Source organism: Triturus cristatus, chromosome 4_2 (assembly GCF_964204655.1).
Source record: "Triturus cristatus chromosome 4_2, aTriCri1.1, whole genome shotgun sequence".
Lineage (NCBI taxonomy): Eukaryota > Metazoa > Chordata > Amphibia > Caudata > Salamandridae > Triturus > Triturus cristatus.
Genome location: NC_140586.1, coordinates 537,684,247 through 537,701,761, shown reverse-complemented (window position 1 = coordinate 537,701,761; position 17,515 = coordinate 537,684,247).

Sequence of the window (17,515 nt, the reverse complement as noted above, 5' to 3'; positions counted from 1 at the left end):
TTTTGCACTCTCATTCTTGTTGATCTTTTCGCCACAGGTGGTTCACGTCCATTGTTTTCTCAGTTCAGCAACAGTCCTTGTCAGAGTTTCTTTATTTCTCCATGATGGAGGTTTCAATCCATCTGTCATGCTGGCAAAGGTTCTCCTGCCGGATTTATACATTAGACAGAACAATTTCCTTCGGTCTTGATGGAGGATTATTCTTTGGATTTGCGGTTATCTTCCTTTGGAAGTGCATAGGTGTCTACAAACAGATAATGCTCTGATGGCTTTAGTGTGGTGATTTAACACCAATCAGATTTATACGAACACATTATACTGGTGGGCTTGCAGGTGTGTACTGATGGAGAAAAACAAGCATCACTTTAATTTATGTTTTTATTCCCTTCAATCACAGTATATCTTTCACTGATAACAGATATATATTTTTATTTAGCAAGTTTTCAAAGTGTCCGCAATGAAATATATTTTTATTTAGCTTGTTGTCTCACACTCTCTATTATATTAATGTAATTCGCTTTCCATGGTGTTTATTGGTTAATACACCTAATGCTACATTTTCATGTTGTCTCTAGCCTTTCAAAGTCATGGTCTATGTTATACACATGTTGACATGTGATGAAGTTCTGTTCTATACCAATATTGTAATGAGAAATGTATATGTCAAATCTCTATGAACAGACTGAAGCAATGTACTGTTGTTCAATTCTAAGTCACTACCTGTGTGCCATTATAACACGGATGTTACCCTTCATTTGTGACTTAAATTTACAATTTGAATAACCAGTTATCAACATCACTAATTTAGTATTGGTAAGTCCTACTACATATAAATATATCAAAGGCAATGGATGTGTGTAGTTCAGACACTCCACATGCATTTGCCATGTTACAATTATGCAAAGCATACAAAATACTAATGGTCAGATTCCGATGCGGTTAGGAAGGCCTCCTAACGGCATTTGCTCTGTCCAAACTGGATCGGAAGCGTGTCTTTCTGGCCGAATCGGAAAGATTTCCTACCGACTGATTACAAAGCGAGATTGGCGTTAGGAATATCCCAATCTGATCCCAACAGCATTTGGAATGACCAAGCCATATGGAGCAGACGCATACATTTCTACGGACCGCATTTACGATCAACCAATTACAATGCTGGATTCGGACAGCCTTTCTGAATCGTGCCGTCAGACTCAAATCGGCAGTGGGATTCAGACTTGGGGGACCTGTAGCAGGCGCCTTACCAATCAGGCCTGTGGGGATACCCATGGGTTCCCCTTTCCAGCCGTGCACAGTGGGCAGGCAACAGGGGGTGCTCGCCACAGGGTGCCTGATTTCACATAGCCACCCCTTTCTTCAATGGTAGCCTATGCATTTGGTCAGAACGTAGTCAATGGGAGTCTGACTGAATCGTATCTGGAAGCATCCGGATGCATCGCACTTGGTCGGTCGGACTCTCCCAATCAGTTGAAAACCATTCCCAAACTGATTTGGTCAGAATGATTTACAAACCGTATCGAAATTGTGCCCTAAATTGCAGAAATCTAGCTACTATAAAGGTGTTAAGCATATTGTCAAATAAGAAGGAGTAGTATCTTAATTAACCTGTCCATCTCAATTGGTGTTGTACTTTTTTTAGGACACATATGGAAAAATAGGAAGACAAGGTACTCTCATCAAAACAAAATGCCCCATTAGTTGTATGACTTTCAAGTGTCATATCACATAATTCCTACGTGTGTAAGTAATGTTTTTGGAAGGACTTAATTTCAGTCACACAGAAGGTGTGTTTATTTAAGGGCAAAATGGATAACCTTTTAAAAAATCATTCTAAATAGAATATCAGTTATAATAATGTTGTAATATAATTTAATATAATTTATTATAAAGATGTCATACAGCATTTTATTGTCTTTACCACTGTAAGATCAGCACCCAAAATAAAGTCTAGCAAAAGTCATCAAATATCCCAATCACCATTCCTACTTTTGCAGAATCCTTCATTGCAGACACGTCTGCTACTGGTCTGGATAGTGACGAGGAGCAGCCTGGCTCCTGTCTTGCCAACACCTACAACGTCTTCAGTTGAGCCAGGACATACTGTTATGGGGCACATCATTCAAAGGTCACGGGGTATTGAGGATATGGGCAGGTCGACATTGGCAAAGCTGAGTGAGATTACTGATGCCCATTTCCTAGTAGCGGCCCATGGAGGGAGTGCCATGGGGCGGTGCGGCGGGGGTGGGGCACGGTTGAGGGTAGTAAACTTCGGCTCACGGCCGACCAGGGTAATGGAAACAAATAAATAAATGAAAATAATTTCAGAAAGTGCGCAACAAAATTTGTTTAAATTATTTATTTGTTTACCTTACCACCTGTGCCTTGATCACGTGATCAAGGCACAGGTGGTGCCGAAATGCATAGGTTTGTTTGCCTGTCTGTGTGAAATGCCGAAATTAATAATGAAATGCTGAAAAGAAAAGAAAAATTCAAAAGTAACTGCGATGAGTGCGGCCCATTTTTCTGGTTAAACCGGAATTTGTGGAGTAATATATAAATTTACTTTAAATTGCTCCTGCTCAGCCTCGGCGTCATGTGATCAAGGCCTTACGTAGGCTGAAACGCGTAATGCAGGCATTGCCGTTAAAACGACAATAAATTAATTTTCTCACATGCATCTGGGTCGGCCTTCGTCTGTTCCTGGCTTTCTCAAGATTCCTGGTGCACAGGAGCACTTTTGACGAAATACTTCGTTATATATATATATATATATATATATATATATATATATATATATATATATATTCACTGAAAAAACCATAGGTTTCACACATGTTATAGTTAGCTGGACATTTTACTGATAAAAAACCAATGAAATTCCCCCGTTATAGTTACTGTAAGCAACTATAACTCACGCGACCGCAATCCTCTGCTGATGCTAATACTGTATTTAGACACTTATTTGCCCATGTCTTCTTCCATAAATTTTTAGCTATACATATATTACAAATATTTTTTTTTCATAAAGACACATATGTCATCAGCAGAGGATTACGGTCGCGTGAGTTATAGTTGGCTACAGTAACTATAACGGGGGAATTTCATTGTTTTTTTATCAGTAAAATGTCCAGCTAACTATAACATGTGTGAAACCTATGGTTTTTTCAGTGAATTAGCAAGGTTTTTTAAATGCTAATTCCTAACTATAACGGGTGTGAAACCTATGGTTTGTTCAGTGAATTTGTACGGTTTTTTAAATGCTAATTTATTTATGTATTATTTTTTATATATTTATTTTACAATAAACTACGTATTAAAAATTATTATTATTTTTTTTTTTGGTTTTCACCCTGCGAATTATTTTTTTTTTTTTGTAAAAAAAAATATTTTTTTTTTAGTGTTTTTCAGGGTGCGCGCACTGTGCGCGCACCCCCGCGATTTAAAAAAAAAAAAAAATTTTTTGCCTTCGGGGTCCTTCAGGGACCCCCTGACAAAGGCTAGGGGGTCAGGAACTCTCCACCCTGCCCCCTTTTCACGTTCGCCACCTTCCTTTTTCACTCTCGCACTGAAAACAAACAAAATGGCGGCCGACACTTCCTGATTTCGCCCGATTCGAACGTTGACTAACATGTAACCACCAATCAGAATTACGCTCGCGCACGTTAGGGTGCTCGCACGGTGCTCGCACGGTGCGCGCACCCTGCGCGCATATATATATATATATGCTTTTAAATGCTATTTTCTCCGGAAATACTGAACAGATTTACACCAGACCTGCAAAAGGCACTTCCTTGACCTTAAGGCTACCTCTCTGCCAAATTTCAAGTAATTCTGTTCAGCCGTTCGGGCTGTAGCCCTGTCTAAAGGTCCTATGGAAAAATGCATGGGGAAAATGCGTTTTGGGACCCCCCTTTTATCTCAGCCCCCGCTTGACGAATCCCCCCGAGACTTTCAGGGTAGGAGCGGAGCGTAGCGCCCCACCTATTTTGAGAAATTCGCGAGGATTCGTCGACCGGCGCCAAAGTTATTCCAAATAGAATGTTGCGGATTTCCTATGGAAAAGGGGTCCTAACTATAACTACCTACTGGCGACCGCCAGTAGGTAATATATATATATATATATATATATATATATATATATATATATATATTCACTGAAAAAACCATAGGTTTCAGGCACTTTATAGATAGGAATTAGCATTTAAAAAACCTTAGAAATTCACCGAAAAAACCATAGGTTTCAGGGGCGTTATAGTTAGCTGGACTTTTCACTCGAACAAAACCATTGATATTCCCCCGTTGTAGTTAGTTCAGCTAACTATAACTCGCGCGCACGCAATGCACTGCTGATCACATCACATATTACATCACTCATGACATGGTCAGTGACATCACTCATGACATCACTGATGACATCTCAAATGACATCACTGATGACATCATCCTTGTGATAGAGTGGCAGATAGAGTGACAGACCTCCTCTCCCCATAATATGACCTTTGATACACACATTCAAAAATAGAAACTAAAATTTTCAAAACAATGGACATACCAATATCAGTTACAACAACCTATTCAGTAATTCTAAGATCCACATACACATCCACTCATTCACCAACAGTCCTATACAGTCACTCATACATGTACTCACTCATCATATGTACTCATACACCTGTACATCCTGTTACACAACGCCACTCATCCATAGAGTTACTCACACACAAAGTCACTCATGCTAATAAAGAATCAAACATCCATTTACTTGCATATACAGTTATACACACACCACCACACTTACTTCTACAGAAACTTACACATACTTAGTCTTTTAAACAATCACTTATAGAAACACATACTTATTCATACAGGAACTCTTCCAATCTCTCACTCTCACATAAACTCACTTATATACACCAATAGTCACATATACTAGTTTAAAACATATGTAGTTACTCATAAAGACACTATTGAGACAGTCATTCACTCACTAATACACCCATGCACACACTCATCCACCCATACAGTCCTGCACACATGCTGTCTTCAACACATACAAACAGTCACTCATTCATGCACCTATGCACTACGTAATACCCCCCAGGCGAACCATACAGACACTCAGACACTCATACTGATACTCAAAAAACCAACTAATAACCTATATAGACACTCATGTAGCTACTCACCAACCAATGCAGCCACTTATAAACAAAGTGAGAGACTGATACAGATATTTACATATTTAAACATTACTCACTAAGCCATGTATTCACTAAGGTACACTTAATCAGTCAGTTATACAATCAATTTTTCCCCCAAAAAATCAGCCATTTAGACACTTATATACCCATTTATTCTTCCATCGACCTTGAGATATACATATATAAAACATATGTAATTTTCAGAAAAACACACATTCACTTGATGATGTCATCAGTGATGTCATCAGTGATGTCATTTGAGATGTCATCAGTGATGTCATCAGTGATGTCACTGACCATGTCATGAGTGATGTAATATGTGATGTCATCAGCAGTGCATTGCGTGCGCGCGAGTTATAGTTAGCTGAACTAACTATAACGGGGGAATTTCTATGGTTTTGTACGAGTGAAAAGTCCAGCTAACTATAACGCCCCTGAAACCTATGGTATTTTCAGTGAATTTCTAAGGTTTTTTAAATGCTAATTACTAACTATAACGTGCCTGAAACCAATGGTTTTTTCAGTGAATTTCAAAGGTTTTTTAAATGCTAATTTCTAACTATGCCTACAGAGATAGGACATGTGAAGAAAGAAGAAAAAACGCACAGAAATAAAAAAAAGAAATACAGAAAGAAGCAACAGAAGTCCTCAAAGACGAAGAAAAGTGCAGGAAGAAGGATAACGTGCAGAAAGAACAAACAGAAGAGCAGAAGGAAGCCTTGTTGCAAAATCATCCTGTACCCACAACTTTTTCAGATGGATACTGGTGGTAACTGAGTCTGACTAACCAGTCCTAGAGCCAGTGCTATGTTAAAAGACACTCAGAATTCAGTGAAAACACCTACATACACTAGGGAACACTATGCGTTGGGGTCCCCCTGTGATCAGCATGACCTCCTCTGTAAGCCCCTAGTATATCATAGGGCAGGAGATTAAAACTACCTCTTAAAATGTGCCACAGGGCGTGTTTGCACACGTCACCTCAGGCCCTGTCCCCTCACTTCCCCACTGTGTAAACACGCCCTGTGGCCATTTTAATTTGGGAGATTAAGTCTCCTTGAATCCTGAGGGTCCCTAGGGTCCAACTAGACCACTAGGTACCTCCAGTAAGCGCCACAGAGCTGCGTTGCAGAGAGGTGTAAAAAGTGGCATGGCCTGGACCACCTCTCTGCAACGCAGCTCAGTGGCGCTTACTGGAAGCACCTGGTTGGCTAGTTAGCCCCCAGGGGCCCTCAGGATTGAAGAGGAAATATTTCCCCAACTTAAAACGCGCCATAGGGCGTGTTTGCACACGTCACCTCAGGTCCCGTCCCCTCCCTTCCCCACTGTGTAAACACGCCCTGTGGCCGTTTTTTAAGTTTGGAGATTAAGTCCCCTTGAATCCTGAGGATCCCTAGGGGCAAAATAGCCCACTAGGTACGTCCAGTAAGCGCCATTGCAGAGAGGTGTAAAAAGGGGCACGGCCTGCACCACCTCTCTGCAACGCAGAGCAGTGGCGCTTACTGGAAGCACCTGGTGGGCTAGTTGGCCTCCAGGGTCCCTCAGGATTGAAAGGGAATTATTTCCCCAACTTAAAACGCGCCACAGGGCGTGTTTGAACACGTCACCTCAGGCCCCGTCCCCTCCCTTCACCACTGTGTAAACGCACCCTGTGGCCGTTCTAAGTTGAGAGATTAAGTCCCCTTGAATCCTAAGGTTCCCTAGGGTCAAATTAGCCCACTAGGTAAGCTCCACAGAGCTGCGTTGCATAGAGGTGTAAAAAGGGGCGTGGCCTCATAACACCTGTCTGCAACGCAGCTCCCTGGCGCATACTGGTGATACCTGTTGGGCTAGTTGGCCCTCAAGGACACTCAGTATTGAAGGGGAATTAATTCCCCAACTTACAACTGGCCAGGGGGCGCGTTTGCAGAGTGCTGCACGGAGGGGGCCTGGCCTCCGGCACGATGCCGGTCTTTTATTTATTTTATTTTTTTAAGAAGGAGGGCTGTGTGGCCCCCCTTCTTTTTCTAATTTACTAGCCCTGGGGACCCCATCCCCCAGGGCCTGCACCCTAATTTTTTTTGTTGAAAAAAATTGATTTGGCTCTCCCAAGGCCTTAATCGGCCCCGGGGACCCCAACCCCTGAGTCATGGCCTTTTTTTTTTAATTCTTTAGGAGGGGGCTGCGTTGCCCCCCTCCTCAGGCCGGCCTTTGTTTTTTATTATTTTTTTAATAAATATATTTATAGAAAAACCTAGGAAATGCTGGACAAACCGTATGTACCTATCACCATGACGATTTGCGTGATATTCATTAAAAGGCGACTATGCATAGAATGAATCCACATGGAATGTATTTACACCACTAGTGAAGCTCTGACGTGTCTGACACCCTACCATGCCTAATCCCGGCGCCCCCGCCGGTGGGTACTCTCCAAGTAGACACCCTTGTCGTTTATTTATACAAACATGGGTAGCTATTGACGGGCACATTTAATATACACGCACACCAAGCCATTCAAAGCGGATTCGACAAAAATTCGACCAAACTATGCAAGAAACCCCCCTCACGGTTAATAAAACACACATCCACCGCCGGATGTGTAATACTTTTTATTTTACTCTCTGGAAAGGAGACAAACCTCACTTGAGAGTCACAGCGTGCTCCTGGTTGAGCCCAATGCTGTTTTATACCCACCAGTGCCTGCCGAGTGCCTCACATCTCTGTGTTGTATTCCACCAGCTAGTGCGTATGCTATGACACTCTCTAGCCCATGTGCACTGTAACACCACCCCGTGAATATGTCATGCCACACTTGCCTTCGCACGGGTTATATTGCCCCATCTAACGTGCCTTCCTCTAAGCCTATGTTATAACACACAGCGCTATGCCATACATAGTACAATCTGGGATCCATATCTTTGTCACAGTGCATATGCAACGTTACACTCCCCAGCACATATTTTAAATTACAACTTTAGAGACTAGTTAGGTTACACAACACTACCCTGTGCATATTACACTCCGAGGCGCATATCGCATAGCACGCGCTAGTGCCTGTGCTATCTCGTGCTCTCCAATGAATCTGTCACTGCGCACAATGTATTGCATATTATATTTCACGCCCCGGTTCATCTTATATCACACTTTTTGGTGCATAGTTTATACCATAAACTATATCTAGTTCTCATTTTCAATCGTGCTCTCAGGACTATGTTCTATATAACACTGCGTCCACCTACCCTTTTCACGGGCATTACATTTTGCGATGGGGGTGGAGGGTCAGGGGGTGTTTCTGCCAAGTAAATCCGGAGTCACAGTCACAAACGTCCTCTTCTTCCTGAATAAAAGTGAGATTATGCTGCATACTTGTTTATATTTTAAGTAGTTCGCACAGACACACATTTTAAAAACAATAAAGTTCCTAATACCCACCTTCTCTGAACAGTTAGCCTGCTGCCCCATCCACCTGCTCCCTATCCTCTTTTGTCTGAATCCATGGACAAGTCTCCTCCCTCCTGCCATGCATGGTCTGATGTCCTGCCACTGCCCTCCATTTAGCATGATGTACCAGTCCACTCCTCCTGTCCTCCATTGCCCAATTCTATGGCCCATCATTGACCTCCTGCTTAGCCTCTGTGCTTAGCTTGCTGCCCCTATTCTCCTTTCCCCTGCCCTCCGATGACTTTGAGCATGCCCCTGCTCCATCCTTTTTGCCCACCATGTTCCATGGACCTGCCACTCCTATCTACTCTTAGTGTTCTGTTGAGTTGCCACTCCCCTCCCACCTGCCTAGCATTGTCAGATGACTGTAACCTGTCCCTGCCACCTCCACACTGCCTGTCCACATGCCATGCCCCTATCCCCTTCCTCCTGTCCTCCATGGTCCATTTTACTGCCACACCCTTCTGCCCTCCCTGGTCTATGTGCTGCAACTGCTCCTCCTGCCTGCCCCACGCGTTCTGTTGTGAGGCCCCTTCCCTTGAACTCTCTTGTCTGTGCCCAGGTCCTGACCCTCCCTTCTATCCTCCATGGTCCTTTGTGCATGCCCCTGCACCCTCCTTCTTACCCATCATAGACATTGTGCTGCCACTAACCCTCCCGCTTGCCATGCATGGTCTTCTTTGCTGCCATGGCCCCTCCCACCTTCCCTGTGTGGTCAGCTAGCTGCCCCTGACCCCCTCCCACCTTCCCTCCATGGTCTGTGTGTATGCCATCATAGTCTCATTGTTGCTCTCCATGGTGTGTCTTGTTTCTAGTGCCCATCCTGCCTGACCTCCATGGTCATCTTGCTGCTCCTGCCCTGCCCCCTTGCCCCCAGCTCTCTTTTTCCATGTGCAGACCCCTATTCCCTCCCTCCTGGCTTGTCTGTTCCATTGTAATGCCCCTGATCCGTCCCTCCTGCCCTTTATGGTCTGTTATGCTGCAGCTTTCACTCCTGTCTGTCCATTATGGTCAGCTAGCTACCATTTCCTCTTTCCCCTTTGTTCTCTGTTGTCCATGTGCATGGTCCTGTCCCCTCCCTATTGCTTTCTATGGATTGTTGTGCTGCACTCCCGTCCTGCATGCGCTGTGTGGTGTATTGTGCTGCTGCAAACCCTGATGCCTGCCCTGTATTGTCAGTTTGGTGCACCTCTCCATGTCCCTCCTGTCCTCTGGTTTCCGAGTCCATGTCCCTACCCCAATTCCTCCTGCCTACCATCATCCAATGTTCCATGCTTGCGAACATTTTGAACTTGGTAAGAGGGAGATTTTGAAAAAAAACTGGGGTATTGATTTTCCCCTTTGAGTTACATTGAAAAAGAGGAGATTGTAGACAGGAGACAGATCAAATAAAGCCCATTTGAGCTTAAAAACATTGGACGTTTCCTGGCTGAAACGGGTCTGTTGGGAGCTCATTCCAGGTCTTTGCTGTCACGTAGAAGAAGGCTCTTCTGCATGCTCTGGTTCTGCAGATGCGTAAGGTCTCTGCCAGGTTGAGGTCAGTGGAGTGGAGGTTCCTTTTGGGTACGTGGAAGAATACTCTCTTGTTGAGGTATTTGGGTCCAATGTTGTGGAGGGACTTGTAGGCGTGGGTGAGCAGCTTTTAGGTTACTCTCTTCTCAACGGGGAGCCAGTGGAGGTCTCGTAGGTGCTGGGTCATGTGCTTGAGTCGTGGGGTTCCGAGGAGGAGTCTAGCTGAGGTGTTCTGGATGGTTTAGAGCTTGTGTAGCAGGGTTCTGTTGATTCCAGCGTTGAGGGCGTTGCCGTAGTCCAGTCTGCTGGTTATAAGTGCGTGGGTGACACATTTTTTTTTGCATTCAGGGGGATCCACTTTAAAGTCTTGCGGAGGGTGCGGAGGGAGTTGAAGCAGGTGGAGGCTACGGCTTTGATCTGGCGGGTCACGGTGAGGGAGGAGGCTAGGATTATGCTGAGGTTTCGGGTATGGTAAGTTGAAGTGGGTGGGTTTCCGAGGGCGGAAGGCCACCAGGTGTTTTCCCAGGTGGTGTAGGAGGGTTTGAGAATGAGGACCTCTGTCTTCTCCAAGTTGAGCTTTAAACTCTAGTGGGGTAGAAATAACTATTCCCACACCAGTCAGAGCAACAGTAGGGAGAGAGTAGTTCACTTAAAAAATATATATTTTGAAAACTACATTAAATAACAACAAATATAAATATATTACATTTAGAATGTGTAAATATTTTTTAAATGAAACAATTACATATTTATTATAATATTTAATAAATATTTTAAATTAAAACAAATAATTATAAGAATTATTAAAATGGCATACTATATTTTAACAATTATAAGAACCAACAAATATAATGTTATTTACAATTATAAAGCCTAACATAATTATCACTATTACTATTTTTACATTTATTATTACATATATAGCTTCCTGCCCTATACCTTCACAAAGTAAGCATAGCACACCAAAAGTGAATATTGAAATTATACACATTTTTCATAATTAATTATCAGTTAAACAATTAATAGTCCCTTGAAACCCACCAACGCACACCTAATATATAGTTTAAAAAATCTTAATTGCATTATTGATTCTGAGATAAACAATTAATAACAAGCGACTAATAATAAATTAACTACATGTGATGAACTTTCCACACTTTACCGCTACAAACATAAAAACCAGCGCCTCATATATAACTGAAAACATGCTCTCATTACTTTACACAGTTTACATAATTAACAAACAATTAAATAATTATTAATGACCAACATCAATTATGAATTATTATCATGAATTTCCTTCACACCCTTTACCCCTACAAAAACCACAACCTACACAAAAACAATTACTGTAAAATAAATTAATTACAAAATTTAAAGAAATAATTATCAATTAAATATTGAATAATTATTAAAAATAAATTATTAAATGATTATTATCAAATTACTTTCCACCATATACCCTTACAACCCCACATCCTGCACCTAAACCTTAACTTAATTATACAATTATTACTCAATGAATATTATTGATTTTCCATTAAATATCTAATATTAATTATTAATTAATGATTAGTTATAGGTAATTTTCCAAAATCCACCAGTGATTTACTATTGCTCCTGTAGACCACAGTTCAATGTGACTCTAAGAGAAATGTGTATGATTAATTGAAAATACGTTATTACTCACTTAGAATAGAAATCCTCATATCAGAAGACATCACATTTACAAATACATGACATCACTTAATGGAATTGTATTTTGCATCTACAATGTATGTGACTGTTCTATGCAACAAACTACCACAAACAGGAAAATATCATCAAGTCCAGCCACCTTAGTTGAGCATCATATAAGACGACCCCCTCAATAATTTACTGAAATCTAATAAAGCATTAAAATACTACTTATGTATATAATGCAAAAAATATCCTTGTGAGAAGTTGCCTATTACATCTTGTCTCAAGTAATTTCCATCTTCCTCAACATTGTCATCTTCTTTCTTCTTAATTCATCCTCAAAATCACATCATCCTCCGTATCCTCGCTGTAGTCATCATCTTGTGTGAAAAGGATGTTGTGCCGCAGGGCAATTAAAATAAAATTATTATTTGGCACACCTTCTCAGGCGAGTGCTCTACCAGACTTAGGTTGTCATTCTGAGTTTGGTGGTGCAGGAGCAGGACCACCCCACTCCTGCACTGCCAAACCTATGTTTTACCACCCATCTGATTAGGAGTTTTCTCCTGTCTGGCGGGCAGTTCTTTGGCATTCCCACAGCAGTGCCTATAAAATAGGCCCAGAGATGGGAACATCATAATCAAGTACCTCGAGAGCATGGACTGCAGCAGTCCATGCCATGGTGGTACTGGGCTGCATGCACATAGGGGGCACATGTTGTGCCCCTGTGTGCATCCACACGGCACAGAGGAATAAGTGAGCCATGTAGGGCCCCCTTTGCTACCTCACTGCCACACTTTTCATGACTTTTCAGTTTCTGGGGCATTCCCAGATTTTCAAAGAGTTGTAAACTTGTGAATGCATCACAATGGTATGTCTCCCTGAGGCAGGCATGATGAGGAGAAATATATATATTTCTCCTTACTTCCTTTTTTCTATGTCTGATACATTTCACACCACCCATAGGCAAAATGGAAAATGCCTTTAAGGATTATTTTTGTGCTGTTGGTGTCCCTTCTGTGTGTAAACTGAGTTTTTGTCTCAGCTCTAAGAGGTTTATTCACACCCATGAGTGACACAAGTGAACTTAGTTCAGTGCACCAGCTCTGAGAGTGAAAGGCAAGCTATTATAGCCCGACAGAACCTCGCCCAGTACGTACATCAATGCTTCTAGATGGTAGCACGGACAGAATATGTCTTTCAATGTATTTATTTGAAAACAGTTACTTAAAAATAACCGGATCTACTGCACATAATATTGGTAACATCACAGAAGACAGTAACAAGAAGCTAAGCTTTTCAATAACATCAGAATTTGCAGCAATTATACCCTAAGTGCTATGCTAGTTCTAGCAGGTGAATTGAATTCAAAATAAGCCTGAGTTTTGGAGGTGGTGCACATACCTGGACAACAGAGTGTGTTGCCTTGAATAGGTTGTCAGCTAATTCAAGCACAAGGCCAAGAGCTAGCAGATTTTGTATACAAGAGAACACAATCCTGGCACAAGTTCATGAAGACAGAATGGAATGCTGTGTAGGCCTGTATAGTCTTCGCTAAGTTCCACTACGTGGAGCTCTGCGAATTGACAAAATAACTCAGCTGGGCTCCGCAGAGTTTCCCAAGCGAAGAAATGAGGTAAGTTGCACTGCTTGCACTGATTTTTATCACCGGGCTTTTGTCCCATGCTATAAAAACATGAACTGCACCACACGCAGTGCAAGAGGGTGCAGCTTCTTTCTGTCAAGTAGATGTTCTGCTCTAGCAGCACCTTCCTCAATAGCAGTAGGTTTCTCAGGCCCAGAGATGAGAACATCATAATCAAGTACCTCCAGAGCATGGACTGCAGCAGTCCATGCCATGGTGGTACTGGGCTGCATGCACATAGCAGGGCACATGTTGTGCCCCTGTGTGCATCCACACGGCACAGAGGAATAAGTGAGCCATGTAGGGCCCCCTTTGCTACCTCACTGCCACACTTTTCATGACAGTCGCACTGCCATGAAAAGGGTGGCTTTGAGGAAACTCATGATATACGTGGCAGGGCGGCAGCAGCCCACTCAAGCATATTGTCACCTCAAGACCGCCACGCCACCACCAGGGATCAGAAACTGCCCTTGTCATAATAGGGTGGTCGAAGACCGCCACAATCGAGCTCCTGTGAATCTGGCAGTCTGTGTAACTCCAGCCTCCTAAGCCCCCTAGCCAGGCAACAAAATCTTGCTTTCAGGAGACCAAAAGCCCTCCTAATTGTAAATCTGCTTAATTGAGGAGAACTTACCATGGCATTGTTAGATTTCTAAGAGGTGATAAGAACCAGGGCCCAGATTTGCGAAGAGCCTGCACTGCCCTTCCATCACGTAAGTTGACACAAGACAATGCAAGCTCTTACCTGGGATTTGCTGATCCATGCAAACTTTAAGCCACCGTGCATTGCTCTGCATGGTTCAGTTAATCCAAGGTAATGTACTGCAGTGCATTTCCATGTGGCATGGAGGCATTCTATGGGTGGAGCAGGCATAACCATGCATCTACCCATGGAGTTTCTGGGGCATTCCCAGATTTTCAGAACTGTAAACTTGTAAATGCATCACAATGGTATGTCCCCTGAGGCAGGCATGATTAGGAGAAATATATATATTTCTCCTTACTTCCTTTTCCTATGTCTGATGCATTTCACACCACCCATAGGCAAAATGGAAAATGCCTTTAAGGATTATATTTCTGCCCGTTGGTGTCCCTTCTGTGTGTAAACTGAGTTTTTGTCTCAGCTCTACGAGGTTTATTCAGACCCATGAGTGACACAAGTGAACTCAGTTCAGTGCACCAGCTCTGAAAGTGAAAGGTAAGCTTTTATAGCCCGACAGAACCTCGCCCAGTACGTACATCAATGCTTCTAGATGGTAGCACGGACAGAATATGTCTTTCAATGTATTTATTTGAAAACAGTTACTTTAAAATAACCGGATCTACTGCACATAATATTGGTAACATCACAGAAGATAGTAAAAAGCAGCTAAGCTTTTCAATGACATCATAATTTGCAGCCCTTATACCCTCACTGTGCTATCTGTAAGTGCTATGCTAGTTCTAGCAGGTGAATTGAATTCAAAATAAGCTTGAGTTTTGGAGGTGGTGCACATACCTGGACAACAGAGTGTGTTGCCTTGAATAGCTTGTCAGCTAATTCAAGCACAAGACCAAGAGCTAGCAGATTTTGCCTACAAGAGAACACAATCCTGGCACCAGTTCATGAAGACAGAATGGAATGCTGTGTAGGCTTGTATAGTGTTCGCTAAGTTCCACTATGTGGAACTCTGTGAATTGACAAAATAACTCAGCCGGGCTCCGCGGAGTTCCCCAAGCGATGAAATGAGGTAAGTTGCACTGCTTGCACTGATTTTTATCACTGGGCCTTTGTCCCATGCTATAAAAGCATGAACTGCACCACACGCAGTGCAAGAGGGTGCAGCTTCTTTCTGTCAAGTATATGTTATGCTCGAGCAGCATCTTCCTCAATAGCAGTAGGTTTCTCAGCGTGAGCTATAGCAACCTGCCACGACCTCCCGTGTTGAGCAATCTCACCAGGAGGTGGTCTAGAGTTGGATTTTCCTCCCTCAACGTACTGTTAGCAAGCCGTGAGAGAGGAAAAACTCTGCCTCGTTCCACTCTGTGGAGTTGTTCAGAACTCCCCGAAGAATGGGAAAAACTTTGCAAATTCCACAAGCAGAGTTTGCCACCCAGGCCTAACGCTTTGCAGAGCCTTGGGGAGTCTTGTTGGAGGCTTTTTCGATCGAGATGGATTCTGGTGCCATGCTCATCTGTTATGTGCTTCTCCTACCTGGGTAAAGTTTCTCTCTTAAGTTATCAAGTGGTTGTCCTTATATATTGTATCTTATCTAAGATGGAATTTGCAATGTCACCGTAGGAATGTTTTGACGTGATCATATACAACAGTGGATGTATTATTAAGGTGAAAATATGTCAATAATGACTACATTATTTGGGTTATGGTTGTTATATGACCTTGAAAAAGGGATATGTCCCAAACTGATGTTGCATTGGGGGTTTTGTTGATGTCTATATCTGAATGAATTGACACTTTCACAGTTCTTGGAAAGATGGGCACAGACAACATCGGCATCAAAGGCAGTCAATTTGATGATTCAGCATAATTTGAGCAAAAATGGTAGCCTCCATTGTCAAAGATGTCAGCCTCCATGGTCTAGGACGGTGACGCCCATTAAATAGGAAGGATTTGGAGCCAAAGGTAAACAAGCTGTACAGACTTATTAAAATGCAGACTATAGCTAAAATGAACCTGGGCTGTGTTTGTTTTGGGAACCTAAAAAGTAAAGGAAATAAACCTACAAACTAGTGATTAAAATAATATAATTTTGGAGGAAAACAATTATACGATTTATGACATTCCTGGAATGATTTCTAAGCTAAATAGTTGTGAAATGATCTTGCTTATCAAACACATTCATTATACATTTTCAGAATAAGAGCACATGTCAGAAACAGGCGTTTGATGAAATATCCATTCATCACTTGTTACATGTTACATAATGTCTTCAAACTGAAAAGAAAAGAGGTCTATGTGTTGGAAGACATGATCCTTATTGCACAAAAACAATCCTCCTCATAATGCAGGCACCCTTGCACCATGGTGCAGAGGTGCCTGCATTGGTGGTAGGCAGCACAATGTGCCTGGGCAAGAAGGCAACAGAAATGAACCATATCTCTGTACGTATGGCACATTTCTGATGTCTCCCTTTCATGCAAAGCAGCAATTTGCATTGCTGCACTGTGTTGCCTAAATGTTAGTAAATTTGCCTCCATGTTCAGTTTCGATAAGCAGTCTCCTTAAAATCTTTATGAAAGATTTATAATTTCCTTCTAGACTAAAGGCAATTCATTTTTACTTTGCTTTATGCAATTTAACATAGCACTTACCAACACGCTAGGCCCTTACATTTCCTATTTGTTCCACTTGCTGTTATAGGCCACTACTGCGTAGCATAAAGGAATCATGGGTGCATTCACAAAACCTTGCACCAACACGGATCACTGACATAATATCGACTACCAAAATATAGACCTACAAAAATATCGATGCCAAAATATTGAATGCCAAAAAATCGAATTCCTATCTACAAACAGGTAAGTACAAGAATATCGAGTCTAAAATATCGTTGTTAAAAATATAGTCAGTCAAAATATCGATTTTTTTTAAATGTATTAAAAGTAATGTAAAAATAATAAAATAATACATATAATTAACTAAAACATATTTAAAAATTCTTAAATACCCATAAAAATAATTAATAATTATTGTAACTTCCAAAAAATAAACTTACATTTTTATTTTTTAATAGATATATATAAATGTAATATTAATTCAAAATAATGAATATTTTTACCATAGGATATCGGCTGGGTAAAATGTACCATTACCACTACAGTGAGTGCAACAGTAGGGAAAGCGTCAGATAGCGTAGAGGTAAAAATAACTATTCCCACTCCAAAGAGTGCAACAGTAGGGAAAGCGTTGGATAGCGGAAGGGTAAAATTTACTATTCCCACTCCAGTGAGTGCAACAATAGGGAAAACGTTGGATAGCGTATGGGTAAAAATTACGATTCCCATTCCAAAGATTGCAACAGTCGGGAAAGCGTTGGATAGCGGGAGGGTAAAA